The sequence below is a fragment of the Chiloscyllium plagiosum genome, chromosome 40, assembly GCF_004010195.1.
Source record: "Chiloscyllium plagiosum isolate BGI_BamShark_2017 chromosome 40, ASM401019v2, whole genome shotgun sequence".
Taxonomy (NCBI): domain Eukaryota; kingdom Metazoa; phylum Chordata; class Chondrichthyes; order Orectolobiformes; family Hemiscylliidae; genus Chiloscyllium; species Chiloscyllium plagiosum.
The window spans coordinates 26,108,650-26,119,865 of NC_057749.1; positions in this window are offsets into that span (position 1 = coordinate 26,108,650).

Here is an 11,216-nt window from a genome sequence, read left to right on the forward strand (position 1 = left end):
CATGGCCGGTCCACCTAATCTACACATCCTTAGACTTTGGGTGGAAATGAGAGCACCTAGAGCAAACGCACAAACTCCACACAGTTGCCCAAGGGGGGAATTGAACCAGGGTCCCTGTAACTCTGAGATAGCAGTGCTAACCATGGAGCCAGTCTACTGGAAGGTGTCCTTTTGTAATCTCTTGGTGAAGCTGAATTAGACTTTGACATTTACACACAATATATTAATTATTACAAAGCCAGGCATTATAATGCAAAACAACTGCCTTTATTGGGAGAAAATCTCTGACCAAGTTTTAAAGAGACTAAAACAGCAAGCTGTTAGGATGGCCATATTATGGCATTGGGTGGCAGCATCTGAAGATGAGTCATGCCAGACTCGAACCATTAACTTTATTCATCTTGCTGCCAGACTTGCTGAGTTTCTCCAGCATTGTGAATTTGTTTCAGTTTTCCAGCAGTGTTTTGCCTTTATTGTATTACTGATTATTTGCTGTCTTAATTTCCATTTTGCTCATTTCTAACCTTCAAATAAACTTTCCTGTTTGTGTGGTGGTTGAAGTTTCAGTGGGGGATTGTTTTGGCAAAAGTGATCACAACTCTGTAAGGTTTCGAGTACTCATGGAACAGATGAGAGTGGTTCTAAAGGAAGAGTGTTAAATTTGGGGAAGGCCAATACAGTCAACTTCACAGGAGTTGGCGAATGTGAATTGGGAGCAGCTATTTGAGGGCAGCTATTTAAGGTGGGAGGCTTTTAAGGAGAGGCTAATTAGAGTGCAGGACAGAAATGTCCCTGTGAAAATGAGAGATAGAAATGGCATGATTAGAGAACCGTGGATGACAGGTGAAATTCTTAGACTAGCTCAGAGGGAAAAGGAAGCATCCATAAGGTCTAGGTGACTGAAAACAGAAAAAGCTTTGGAAGAATATCAGGAAGGTAGGACCAATCTGAAACAAGGAATTAAGGGGGCTAAAAGGAGTCATGAAATATGTTTAGCAAACAGAGTTAAGGAAAATCCCAAAGTCTTTTACTTGTATATAAGGAGCAAGAGGGTAACTAGAGAAAGGGTTGGTTTTTATAGAAAGTTCTTTGTTTCTTTTCATATATTACTGTTGCCTTTCTAAGGAGTATAAAATATCTGGAAGTTCCTGAGCTGTCTCCTGAGTCAATCGTGAATTCATAACCTGCTGCAAAATTCTCTTTGTGATACCAGTTCCCGAAAGGAGGAAAGTTATGTGTGGAGTCAGAGAAAATGAGTGAGATTCTTAATGAGCACTTTGCATCGGTATTCACCAAGGTGAGGACATGACGGATGTTGAGGTTAGGGATAGATGTTTGATTACTCTAGATGAAGTTGGCATAAGGAGGATAAAGTGTTGGGGTATTCGAAAAGGCATCAAGGTGGACAAGTCCCTAGTCCGGATGGGATCTACCCTAGGTTACTGAAGGAAACAAGACAGGAAATAGCTGGAGCCTTAAGAGGTATCTTTGCAGCATCCTTAAACACGGTGAGGTTCTGGAGGACTGGAGAATGACTAATGTTGTCACTTTGTTTAAGAAGAGTAGAAAGGATAATCCAGATAATTATAGACCAGTGAGCCTGATGTCAGTGGTAAGGAAGCTGCTGGAGAAGATACTGAGGGATAGGATCTATTCCCATTTGGAAGAAAATGGGCTTATCAGTGATAGGCAACATGGTTTTGTGCAGGGAAGGTCATGTCTTTTCCAACTTAATAGAATTCTTTGAGGAAGTGATAAAGCTGATTGATGAGGGAAGGGCTGTAGATGTCATTAGTATGGACTTCAGTAAGGTGTTGATAAGGTTCTCCAATGTAGGCTGATGGAGAAGTGAAGTTGCATGGGATCCAAGGTGTACTAGCTAGATGGATAGAGAACTGGCTGCACAATATGAGACAGAGAGTAGTAGTGGAAGGGAGTTTCTCAAAATGGAGAACTGTGACCATTGGTGTTCCACAGGGATCCATGCTGCGGCCACTGTTGTTTGTGATATACATAAATGATTTGGAAGAAGGTATAGATGGTCTGATTAGTTTGCAGATGACACTAAGATTGGTGGAGGAGCAGATAGTGAAGGGGACTGTCAGAGAATACAACAGAATATGGATAGATTGGAGAGTTGGGCGGAGAAATGGCAAATGCAGTTTAATCTAGGCGAATGCGAGGTGATTTATTTCAGAAGATCCCTGAAATGGAAAAGCTCTGAGGAAAACTGATGTACAGAGATCTGGGTGTTCAGGTCCATTCTACCCTGAAGGTGGCAACACAGGTCAATTGATTGGTCAAGAAGGCATATGGCATGCTTTTCTTCATCGGATGGGGTATTGAGTACAAGAATTGGTAGATCATGTTACAATTGTATAGGACTTTGGTTTAGCCACATTTGGAATACTGCGTACAGTTCTGGTTGCCACGTTACTGAAAGGATGTGGATGCTTTGGAGAGGGTGCAGAGGAGGTTCATCAGGATGTTGCCTGGTATGGAGGGTGCTAGCTATGAAGAGAGGTCGAGTAGGTTAGGATTATTTTCATTAGAAAGACGAAGGTTGAGGGGGGACATGATTGAGGTCTACAAAATCATGAGAGGTGTAGACAGGGTGGATAGCAAGAAGCTTTTTCCCAGAGTGGGGGACTCAATTGCGACAGGTCAGGAGTTCAAGATGAGAGGGGTAAAGTTTAAGGGAAATATACGTTGAAAGTTCTTTATGCAGAGGGTGGTGGGTGCCTGGAACCCCTTGCCAGTGGAGGTGGTAGAGGCGGGCACGATAGCATCACTCAAGATTCTGAAAAGTCCTTAATTAAATGACACTGTGTGGAATGTCCTTCCTTGAATGGACAGGGTTAGGCAATTAGATCTCAGGAATTCACGTCTTCTATTATCTATGGATTTACCAACACTCAAAATTGATGGACTGCTAGATACATTGTATACTCAGTTGGAATTTAAAGAGAGGACTAGAAGTAGGTGTGAACAGTGAACTCCCCATGGTGGAGCAAGGATTTAATATCACAGAAGTAGGTGTGAACAGTGAACTCCCCATGGTGGAGCAATGGTTTTCAACTTCACCTGTTTCTGTAAATATTAGAGGTGGATGATTAGTTAGTTACCTGTTTAAAACTGATTTTACATAACCAATCTTACTTACTTCAAGCAGCAAGGAGATACAGCCAGTCTGGAATTGAACAGACGATCCCAGCATTGGCTTCCCTCTCACTCTCTACCTATGAGCTTGAACACTGTCCACTGTTTTTGACAATGTGTGTACTGCAAAGCAGAAACATTTTTTGAGGAACTCAATATGGCAGCTGCTATCTCCAGAACAATTGATAAGTCATCTGTCTATATCTAAATGATATTGGTATAACTAGATAATTTATACCAATGATCCTCTTTATTTCCTCTTTATTGGACTTTGAAATTATTCCTTAATCTATCCCTTTACTTTGTAAACTATTTTTTGCGTGAAATTGTGAAACTGAATGTGTGAAAATGCGCACAAGTTGGAGCATTTTATTTATTTTTGACTCTGTTAAATACATTTCGTTACCCTACCAGGTAACATCTTCAGTAGGCCTCAGGCAAAGCAATGCTGAAAATTCCTGCTTAATAAATAGAAAGCAGGAATTTTCAGCATTGCTTCGTATGAGGCCCACTGAAGGTTAACGAAATGTCTGGAAATGAATCTTCCAGCTCAGCGAGCAAACCTATATCCAAACATATTAAATGTGAATTATCTCCCAGCAATTCACTGGGGAAAGAAACAATTATGATGGTTGAAGATCTTAAGTGTGGTTAAGTAATTATATCAGAGACCACTGTGGAATTTATTTACTTTAACTGGAAGGATTCATTTGAAAAGTTCATTTATTTCCATTTGCTTATATTAAAAATGGTTTCCGAATTAAACTAAACAATGCTGGTTGGCAACATTCACACCTGATCTGCAAGTAACCTCTGAGATCCTTTGTCCTTAACAATGGGCTGAATGCATCATGACGTCTGTACCACTTTGCGCTGTTCAACAACATGGTACCTTGGAGAATGTTGGCCTTACAAGGCGACCAGGTTAACTCATTAATAGCAAGAAGATTGCAGGGGAGAGATTAAGACAGCAACTGGGAGATAGGGATGATAGACAAGACCAGGTGGAGCAGACACCTTGCCTCTTTGATATCTGTAACAGAGATAGTTTGTTTAATGTAAGTCTATAACAGACCATGTTGGAATTCAAGTAATGTAGAAATACTTGATGATTTCTGGAATGGGTAGATGCCTGTTTCAGAATCTTTCTGAAGGAGAATTTTCCCAACATGTTGGCAAAGTAAATGATTGCAACCTGCACCTGACACTATTTCATGCAATCATTTATCACAACAGCATCAACCTCAATTTTTGTGTTTTATATGTTGTTTTTACAGCATACCAGCAGAATTTGTTTTATTTATTCATGGGATGTGGCCATCACTGGCCGGGAAGTATTTATTGCCTGCTATCAATTGCCCAGAGGGCAGTTATGAGTCAACCACATTGCTGTGGGTCTGGAGTCACATGTAGCTCCAAACAGGTAAGGATGGCAGTTTCCTTCCCTAAAGGACATTAGTGAACCAGATGGACTTTTCCAACAATCGACAATTGTTTCATGGTCATCGTTAGACTCTTAATTCCAGATATTTATTGAATTCAATTTTCACCATCTGCCATGCTGGGTCTCATACACACACTCTCGCATTCACACAGTCTCACAGGCATATACTCCCTCATACTCACGGACACTGTCTGTCAAGCACACACATGCATGCTCTCACACACATATGTTCCCTCACACTCACACACACTCCCTCTCAAGCACACACACACTACCCCCCTCTCTCAAGAGCACGTACATGCGCACACACACAGTCCCTCTATCTCACCCCCCCCCCCCACACACACACACACACCTTCTTGCACACATGCACTCTGTCCCCCAATACACACTTGTGTATGCATATGCGCGTACACACACATACACACACATAAAGCATACAAGCTGTAATCAGTCAGTCAGTGTGGCATTCTATAAATTCTTACTTTGGAAATAAGACCAGTCTGACTCTTGGATGAGGTACAAACAGACTGAAACATGGCCTCATACCTAAAATGCATCATCTGATCTAAGGTGTTACCTTTATTCTGAAGCTATCTTGGGGCAGGGATTTGAATATTAATCAATCGAAACCTGCATCTCCATTCTAATTGATTAAATACTTAATAGCCATCTTGATTTGTTCAATACGTTCGCAGGTTTATTGAGCTGGCTGCTCAATAAACTCACAGGTTGTTTTTGGGATCGTCCCATCCCAAAAACAACCCGCTGTCTGCATTAAAATTCCCCCTTAATGTCACCTTATGTTTCAAATGTTCTGATAACGCTCCTGCAAAAACACCGTAGACAAATGAAAATGTTTGTCCTAAACACTGCCTTCACCTCAAAGGATAAAAATGCACTCACCTTATTGATAATAAGGAACCACAACAGCTCAGGTTCAACTCATAGTTTCTGCCCTCATGACATTGGCTGGTCCAAGTCTGTGTATTTAAGGAAAAATTCCACTGTCTTAAAATGAATATTCTCCTCATTTGTACAAGACAGCAATGTATTCTGATAAATAACTATCTATGCCCTGACTTGGCATACTTGTGTGTCATCTAATGTAATGTTATGCAAATAAAAATTTTGGGCTGTGTCTGTTTGATCCACCACAAGGAACACAGTGTCAGAAGCGTGTGGCCAGGGCAGAGTGGATTTTCATAGCAGTCAGTTGTAAAAGAAAGACAGAGCATAATTACAATTTCAAGTCTGCTATTTTGTCCAGGATGAGTCATTACGACTTTGAATTTTCCAGCACTTGGCAGAAGGGACATTTGAGTGAATTGGAAATTCTCATTATCCTAATGACAGAATTTTGACATTGCTACAGAATCAAAGAAAAAAAAAGAGTAACATCTGTGGTCAGTGTTGGGAAGAAACATTACAAGCTATATTGCATCTTTGACCTGACTGAGGTATCAAAAAAATAACTGGTAACATTCTGAACAATCACTTTGATCCCCGTACTAATGTCACAGTGAACAGTATATTTTTAATACAAACGCTCAGTAAGAGAAGCAAAGTATGTCCATGTAGTGATTGGAACCAGGTGGATCTTTTTTTTCTTTTTTTTTCTTTTTTTCTTTCTTTTTTTTCATTAAATCCCCACACTACCACCTAAGTGCGGTAGTGCTTATTTTATCCCCAGCACCCATGGTGTGTGTGTGTGTGCAGGTGTGAGACACAGTGAAAGACACAAAGTGCACGAATCTTTATTCAAATTCCACCACCAGGAAGATAGGAAAACACCCGGGTGGCCAGTGACAAACACTGCCCTTCACATCAAAGGGCAGTAACCGGGTGGATCTTATTGATTATCCTTAATTGGGGTTGTTAACCTGGGACAACAAGAAGCCCTGCCTGACATATATGAACATGAGATTCAGAATCTCATCATGTCAGGGACTGACTCTGTGCTGGCTGGGCTACAGTCAGTGTGTTACTGTTGCAGTTGGATTTTGCTTTTTTTTGGGGGGTGGAAACCTGATTCCTGATTCCTGATTCCTGATCTGGCTGAATTACTTAGCCAGTTTGTTAACTGGTGGGGACTGATTTCTAAACTCCTGATGCACACAATGTGTAACTCAGTTCTCATTAGGGGATTGTTATTTCACTGGCTGGTTACAGCCTGTGTGTGATTCTTTTTTTCTGTCCTTTTTGCAAAAAGTAAAAAAAAAATTAATTTTGTGGTAGGGCTTAGCCCTTGGACTCTAGTTTTCTCTTTTTTTCTGTATATGTCTTCACTTTTGGTGTTTGGACTGAGCCCTTGTAGAAGACATACATTGTTTTTACCTGAGAAGCTGTTCCTGTGGGGAGGCCTGGGATTGGGCCTGTGAAGATTGAATACCCGTGTGTGTGTGTGTGTGCTGGGAGATGAACACTTGCTGTATCCTGGAGTTTGGGAGAAGACCTTTCATTCAGGAGTGGACCAAAACCCCTGTGAGTTAACCACCTTTTAAAATGTACTGTGTTCCTGTGAGTGGCCCTGGCTCTCCAAGGATGTGTCAGGGCTCCATGGAGACTGAACACCTGTGTGCTGCGAGGTGTGCATTTGCTGCCTTTGGGAGTGGATTCTGCCCTTGGTTGTGGAACCTGTTTTTAGTGGTTGACTCTGCAGTTGGAGTGGACTCCACTTCTGACAATGCATGTTGTAAACTGGAGTGGACTCTATTATTATTTTTTTTAAAAGGCTCTATTTGGACTCTTTGAGGAGAAAGTGAGGGCTGCAGATGCTGGAGATCAGAGCTGAAAATGTGTTGCTGGAAAGTGCAGCAGGTCAGGCAGCATCCAAGGAACAGGAGAACGAGGAGAAAGTGAGGGCTGCAGATGCTGGAGATTTTCCTGAAGAAGGGCTTATGCCCGAAACGTCGATTCTCCTGTTCCTTGGATGCTGCCTGACCTGCTGCGCTTTCCAGCAACACATTTTCAGCTCTATTTGGACTCTGTGTGCCAGAAAGGACTCTTTGTTCACAATTAACTCTACCATGTTTCTTGTTGGGTTATCACCTGCACTGTCTTGCGTGTCCCTGGGTCTGGCAGGCCTTGCTGTGAGTTGGGAGGCTCATGAGTTGTTCTGAAAGCTGTCCCCCTGAGAGCTGAAGGTTGGTAGGCTGTCCTGAAAGCTGGAGGGTGGGTAGGCCACCCTGATGCCAGTTGCCTGGAGAGCCAGATGGTGGGCAGGCCGTTCTGAGTGCTGTCGTCCCAAGAAGGGGTAATTGGGGTGGGCTTTCCTGGTGGTGGTCGGAAGGTGCGTTAGAGCAGCCGAGAGCCAGAAGGTGTATAGGGGCAGGCTGAGATCCGGAAGGCTTGTGGGCCGCCCTGTACGCTGTCGTCCTAGGGAAGGGGACGGGCTGTCCTAGAGGTGGGCGGAAGGTGTCAGGGTAGCCCACTGGCCGGATGGTGCACCGGGGTGGGTGAGAGCCCAATGGTATGTAGGGGCAGACCAAGAGCCAACAGGCAGGTAGCTGTCCTCAGTGCTGTCACCCTGGGTGGGCTGCCCCAGAGATGGTCGAAAGGTGTGCCAGGGCGGACTGAGAACTGGAAGGGGCATGGGTGGACCGAGACCCAGAAGGTGTGTAGGGGCAGGCTGCCTTAGTGTGGCCAGAAGGTGGGAGGGATGGGGGCTTGCTGGGTCTGTATTGTCTGCACTTTTTAATGTAACAGTATTGTCTCATGTACAAATGTCATTGTTGATGTCTTTTCATATTTGAAACTGGGATCTGAGGTTTGTCCTCCTTTCCCTGTAAACTGGTTGAATGATGGGGTTTGGGGCCTGGCTTTGCTGCTCCTTTTCCTTGTAAAATTGCTGTTTCTCTGTATACAGCTGTAAATGTTAACTGCTTTTTTAAAAACTATTTTGTAATTTTATTAATAAAATAGAAAGAAAGAGATTCAGAATCTCCTCACATCAGGGGCTGGCTCTGAGCTGGCTGGCCACAGCCAGTGTACTGTGCACATAAATAAAAGGTGACTTGGTGATGGGATACTAGCTTCTGTGCAGTTATTTCAGTATCAGTATGAATGAACTAAGACCTCTCATTGGATCTTGTGGGCTTGGGTAACTAAAAAGATTCTGCTGTGACAGCACGTCTGCTGAGTAAAGCGATACTTAAGATCACTTCAGATTAAGTTAAGTATTGACAAGCTCTGGAACTTTAACAATTAAAGTTCACTTGAAATGTAACTTTAATTGTTAAGGTTCTGGGATTTACATATGAAAGAACTGAAACCAACATCATTCTCAAAGATGAGACTTAACAAACAATCCAGGTTTCTTTCAATATTATTTAGTTACATCACACTGTAAACATTTACTCTAAATCCTGTGTCTTATGATCTTGTACTCCAAACCACCTGATGAAGGAGCAGCGCTCTGAAAGCTAGTGCTTCCAAATATACCTGTTGGCCTATAACCTGGTGCTGTGTGACTTTTTAATGTTGTAAAGATAATTTGAGTAACTTGCAAATTTCAGAGTGTCCAATTTGTTTCTTTTTATAGTCAGATGTCAGGCTGTGGTCTAACAGCATTAATTGAAATCACAAGCTTTCAGAACACTGCTCCTTCATAACCTGGTGTCTTTTGACCTTGCCCACTCCAGTCTAACAGCAGGGCCTCACATCATTGCTTTATATGAAAAGGGAATATTTGAATTCCTTTGTATTGTGGTTAATCCTACTCCAGTGATCTCTGCTTATTTTATGTAAATAAAGAATTTGGCAGTTGCCATTGTAAATAACAATTTTAAAATTAAACTTGTTATGGATTGTAAAGCAATGGCATCAGTAGGGATAAGCTGGGGTTATTTTGACTTCCCATTGCATGGGTTCTGTCATGGAAATGGGGTTAAAATTGGTCCTGATATAAGTAGGTGTAATAGTGGGGGACAGGTGAGGGGCAACTCTCTTCATCTAGAGGATGATGTGCGTGTGGAATGAGCTGCCAGAGGAAGTGGTAGAGGCTGGTATACTTACTTTTTAAAAGGCATCTGCATGGGTACTTGAATAGGAAGGGTTGAGAGGGATACAGGTCAAGTGCTGGCAAATGGGACTAGATTAATTTAGGATATCTGGTCAGCATGGAGATGAACCAAAGGGTCTGTTTCCATGCTGTACAACTTTATGACTCTTAGGATCTTAGACAGTACAAACCTAAATGCACAGGTCGCTGTACCAATGCTGCTCTTACTAATTAATGTAACTTGTATCTAATTGTTGTCATTCATATTTATTAATCCAAGAGCTGCTTCTTGTAAAAAAAAAACATTAATGGGTTGATCCTCTATTTCTGTAAACCAATGAGAGCCTGACACCCAGTCGAAGGGAATAGGAGAGGTGGCATTATCTTCTACCTATAAATGCTATGGCCTTGGTGGAGGTGGGTTGCCGATTGACTTGGCTTTAACTTCTTCTCTGCAGAAGCTAACATCCGATTGAATGGTTGAGGATCCTGGGATTGTATTCGTTAGTTTAGAAGGTTGAGGGGAGATGTAATAGGAACGTACAAGATAATGCATGGCTTAGAAAGGGTGGATGCTGGGAAATTGTTTCCATCAGCCGGGGATACCAGGACCCATGGGCACAGCCTTGGAATTAGAAGGGGTCAATTTTTAAAACTGAAATGTGGAGCCATTTCTTCAGCCAGAGATTGATAGGCCTGAGGGATTCATTGCCATGGAGTACAGCAGAGGCCGGGATACTAAATGTCTTAAAGACAGGGATTGATAAATTCTTAATCTTGCAAGGTATTAAGAGCTACAGGGAGAGTGCAGGTAAGTGGCTTTGAAATACCCATTAGCCGTGATTGAATGATGAAGTGGACTTAATGGGCTGAATGGCCTTCCTTCCACTCCTATATATTATGGAGCTCAAGACTTGCAGCTTGTCAAGATCAGCAGCGTGGAGCAGCTAATAGAGACCCAAGCACACAGGCTCCTCAGGCAGAGGATCCACTGCATTGATAGGTCAGAAACTCAGTGTCTGAGGAGGTTCAGGATGGCTACAGACCCTGCTACAGCAAGACATGCCATCAGCTGGACCTGGTGGCCACATGACCTTTATTGGGGGGGCACTTTATTGAGGTTTATAAAATCATGAGGGGCATGGTTCAGATAAACAAACCAAGTCTTTTCCCTGGGGTGTGGGAGTCCAAAACTTGAGGACATAGGTTTTGAGTGAGAGGGGAAAGTTTTAAAAGGGATCTAAGGGGCAACATTTTCATGCAGAGTGTGGTGCGTGTATGGAATGAGCTGTCAGAGGAGGTAGTGGAGACTGGTACAATTGCAGCATTTAAAAGGCATCTGGATGGGTAAATGAATAGGAAGGGTTTAGAGGGATATGGGCCAAGTGCTGGTAAATGGGACTGTGCACAGTTTTGGTGTCCCTATTTAGGAAAGGATGTAAATGCATCGGAAATAGTTCCGGCAAGGTTTACTAGTTTGATACCTTGAAATAATTACACAGAAGCCAATATCCCGTCACTAAGTCATACTTTACTTACGGGTGCATTGTAGGTGGGCTGTGACCAGCCATCTCAAAGCTAGTCTGTAGCTTGAAGAGCCCCTCTGAATTT